This window comes from Schistocerca nitens, chromosome 4, assembly GCF_023898315.1.
Source record: "Schistocerca nitens isolate TAMUIC-IGC-003100 chromosome 4, iqSchNite1.1, whole genome shotgun sequence".
Taxonomy (NCBI): Eukaryota; Metazoa; Arthropoda; class Insecta; order Orthoptera; family Acrididae; genus Schistocerca; species Schistocerca nitens.
The window spans coordinates 276,290,846-276,295,629 of NC_064617.1; the positions used below are offsets into that span (position 1 = coordinate 276,290,846).

The window sequence follows — 4,784 nt, forward strand, 5'->3', positions numbered from 1 at the left end:
GCTTCGGTAGCTCAGTTGGTAGAGCACTTGCCCGCGAAAGGCAAAGGTCCCGAGTTCGAGTCTCGGTCGGGGACACAGTTTTAATCTGCCAGGAAGTTTCATATCAGCGCACACTCCGCTGCAGAGTGAAAATCTCATTCTGTACGCATGTGTTTGCGCTGTCCCCCCCCCCCCCCCCCTCCCAAAAAACGGCAATCGCACAAGGCTCGCAGTAAGCTTTGCAATAACTGTGTATATCTTGTACATCTACATCTATACTCTGCAAACCACCGTGACGTGCATGGCAGATGGTACGTCCCATTGTACCAGTTATTAGGGTTTCTTCCTGTTCCATTCAAGTATGGAGCGTGGGAAGAATGATTGTTCGAATGCCTCTGTGCGTGCAATAATTATTCTAGTCTTATCTTCACGTTCCCTATGGGAGCGATGAGTAGGAGGTTGCAGTATATTCCTGGAATAATCATTTAAAGTCGGTTCTTGAAACTCTGTTAACATACTTTCTTCGGATACTTTACGCCTGTCTTCAACAGTCTTCCAGTTTAGTTCCTACAGTATCTCTGTGACAATCTCCTTTGTAGACTGATTGCACTTCCTCAGTATTCTACCAATGAACCGGAGTCTACCACCTGCTTTACCCACGACTGAACATATGTGATAATTCCATTTCATATCCCTACAAAGTGTTACACCCAGATGTACGTATGAGTTGGCCGATTCCAACAGTGACTCATTGATATTATGGTCATGGGGGGTACTACGTTTTCCGTTTTGTGAAGTGCAAAATTTTACATTTCTGAACATTTAAAGCAAGTTGCCAATCTCTGCACCACATTGAAATCTTATCCAGATCTGAAAAAAATTATACAGCTTCTTTCAGATAGTACTTCATTACAGATAACTGCACCATCTGCAAAAAGCATGATTTTACTATTAATATTGTCTACGAGGTCATTCATATACAACAGCGAGGGTCTCAGCACACTTCCCTGGAGCACACCTAAAGTTACTTCTACATCCGATGTTGATTCTCCATCCAAGATAACATGTTGCGTCCTCCCTACGAAAAATTCCTCAATGCAGTCACGAATTTCAATTGATATCCCGTATGATCGTACTTTTGACGATAAGCTTAGGTGTGGTACAGAGTCGAACGCTTTTCGGAAGTTAAATACTGCAGCTGTGTGGTTGTCTTGATCCAAAGCGTTCATCATGTCTTGTGAGAAATGTGCGATTTGGGTTTCACATGATCGATGTTTTCAAAATGCATGCTGATCAGCATGGAGGTCATTCTGTTCAACATACCTCATTACATTTGAGCTTACAATATGTCCTAAGATTCTACAAGAAGTCGATATCAAAGGATACGGAATGATAGTTTTGTGAATCACTTTTATTACCCTTCATGTAGACGGTTGCGACCTGCGTTTTTTACAAGAACTAGAAACGGCTTTTTGTTCTAGGGATCTACTAGATTATAGTTAGAAGAGGCGCTATCTCAGCCACAAATTAAGTATAGAATCTGACAGGGATTCCATCGGGCTGTGGAGCTTTGTTCAGTTTTAATGATTTCACCTCTTTTTCAACACCACTGACAATAATACTTACTTAATTTATTTTTTCAGTTGTACGAGGATTAAATTGGAGCAGTGCTCCTGTGTTTTCCTTTGTTAAAGGAACATTTGGAAATGGAGTTACGAATGCTTTGCTACCCTCAATTTCAGTTCCCGTGTCATTCTCAAGGGACTGGACACTAACTTTGGTGCCACTAACAGTTTTTATGTACGATTAGAATTTCTTTGGGTTCTGTGAAAGATCACTTGACGATATTCTGCTACGGTAGTCACCGAAGGCGTCACGCATCTATTGACAGCCAAACGCGTTTCATTCACCATTTCACTCTCTATAGCCCTACGCTTTGTTTTACACCTATTATGTAGTAATCTCCGTTTCTTTACAGTGACTGAATACCACTGAGGTTTCTTCCCACTATGAACTGTTCTACTGTGTATATATACAGGGTGAGTCACTAACTGTTGCCACCTAGAATAACTCCGAATGTATGAAAGTAGCTGAAAAGTTTGTGGGACAAAAGTTGCATGGGACAACGGGGGCCATAATATGATGTTGGTTTTTTGTTGCTAGTTGGGCTCGCTTCAGAGATATGAAGGTCAACTTCTTCTTCTTCTTCTTCTTTTTATATGGGCTGCTATAGTTTGGTACTTATTTTCTGATAGTGGCTTTCGAGATGAATCCAATGATGTGTAATAGTAAGTTCTTTGAAGGTCAATGAAGGTCAGAAAGGTGGCATGAACGTCCATTTACAGAAGTTATTCGAAGTGATGACCATTGGAATCAATGCAGTGCTGCAATCTTCTTGTCATGGATTGAGTGGTATTCTTTATCACATCAGCACTTATCGAAGCACTTCTCGGACAATTCTCTCTCGCATACCTTCAGGTGTAGTTGGAACGTCTTTATAAACAATGTCTTTCACGAATCCCCACAAGAAAAGATCCAGAGGCGTTGAGTCTGGCGAACACATCTCCACGTCCAATCCAACGATCTGGGAATTGTCTCTGGAACTCATTTTTAACCATCAGCGAAAAATGTGCAGAACACCCATCGTGTTGATACCACATTCTATTCCTTGTTCCTAAAGGTATTTCTTCCAATAACAGTCCTAATGTTTCTTGCAGGAATGTGGTGTACTTCCTAACATTAAGATTTCCTTCGATGAAATAGGGGCCTATAATTCTGTCGTCCAGAATCCCACACCATACATTCGCCGACCACGGTTTTTGGTGTGCAAATTTCCGCAGCCAGCGTGGATTTTCAGTTGCCCAATAATGCATGTTATGCAAATTAACATTTCCATGGCTCTTGAATGTAGCCTCGTCAGTAAATAAAATCAAATTAATAAATGTGTCATCCATCTGAATCTGAAGTTGAGCCCATTGGCAGAAATCAATGCTGCGCATACAATCCGTGCCAGTTAATTCTTGGTGGAGACCGATATGGTAAGGATGATATTTATGGCGTATGGTAAGGATGATATTTATGGCGATGTAGAATACGAACAACGCTACTCTGGCTCATGCCAGATTCCATTGCGATTTGACGTGAACTAACACAAAGATCTCGAACCACAGTGGCAAGAGTACCAATTACCGTTTCCTTGTTAGCAACTTTCCTTTTCCAGATATGTTTCCGATGCGTTAAATATCCAGTTGTTCTCAATTTATCATACACATATTAAAATGTATGACGTGTAGGGTGGGTACTTTGAGGATATCTTTCAGCGTATAAGTCTCTGGCTCTCACTGAATTTCGTTTGCACTCTCTGTAAATGAGAAGCATATCGACTTGTTCTTCGAAGGATTACCTCATTCACATTCGCTTGATTCGACGATACTAGTCTTACCGTTTCTATTAGTGTTGTATTGCGAAACCGTCGAATGGTGTTTACATGTCAATGGAGCGTTAGGTGGATACGAATATTTACTATTTGCACGATATACGAGAAAGAATTGTCAGAGTATGTGCTTCGATAAGTGCCAAAGTGATAAGGAATACCACTCAGTCCATGATAAGAAGATTGCAGCACTGCATTGATATCAATGGTCATCACTTCGAACACCTTCTGTAAATGGACGTTCATGTCACCTTTTTGACCTTCAAAGACCTTACTGTAACACATAATTGGATTCGTCTCGATAGCCGCTATCAGAAACAGTATCAAACTGTAGCATCCCTTTTAGAAAAACAAAGTTGACCTTCATATCTCTGAAGCGACCCCACCTAGCAACAAAGAACCAACGTCATATTATGGCCCCCGTTGTGCCATGCATCATTTGTCCCACAAACTTTTCAGCTATCATACATTCGGAGTTATTCTTGGTGGCAATAGTTAGTGACTCACCGTGCATATCCAGTGGATGATCAACCATTCTTTTAAACTTGAGCCAGAGTTCCTCTACACACTCCTGCCCTGTGCTGGTAGTTTCAAGTCCCTCACAGAGATTTGACGCTACTGATTTTTATCTAGTTTGCTGAAATATAAATGTCTTTCTGCTCGTTTTAGTTGTGTTCATAATCACAACTGCATCATGGTCACTGATACCAGTTGCGATGTGGACATCCTCAAAGAGGTCATATATATTCGTTGGCATTAGACCCAGTATATTTCCATCATGAGTGGGGCTCTTAACTATCTGTTCTAAGTAGTTTTCAGAGAAGGCATTTAGTAAAGTTTCTTAGACCGGTACTTAGTGAATGTGTAGACAATTAGGGATCCCTGCATACCACATACATTATAAATCTCGGCGGGAATAAAACACAAAACAAACAAAACGCACCTTTCAGTCTCTTTAAGTAAGCAAGCCAGCCAAGGCTGGCACCATTTCTAACCAAGTTTTATTAAATTTGCGTTTAAAATACGAAGCATCACCAGCAAAATAACCTTCTGGGTGTACCCAGCAACGCTTTAGCATTTCCATTGGCTTTTCGGTAGTCATTAGAAAAGATCGCCCAACCCACCGCCCGATATCATTTTCATGACAATTATCTCCATCTTCCAGAATGAATGTAGATTCAGATGCTTGAGATTCAGAAACCACCTCATCAGTAATATTACCAGAATTTACGGGTTCGATTCTAATCCTTTTAGTGGTTTCAGTAGTGAATTACGTTTTTATAACTGCTGTCTCTTGGACGACCAGAACAACGTCGTGTAAATAGCGCTGGACCCACCTCACTACATTTACTGCCACCTGAATCATCCTGAT

At 41.0% G+C, this 4,784-nt stretch overlaps 1 non-coding gene across 1 annotated transcript; it reads left to right on the forward strand.

The window, feature by feature from the left end:
* Nucleotides 1-75, forward strand: Trnas-cga (transfer RNA serine (anticodon CGA)). Its single transcript has one exon. It is a non-coding gene; the product is annotated as a tRNA-Ser (tRNA).
* The last annotated feature ends 4,709 nt before the right edge of the window (nt 76-4,784 follow it).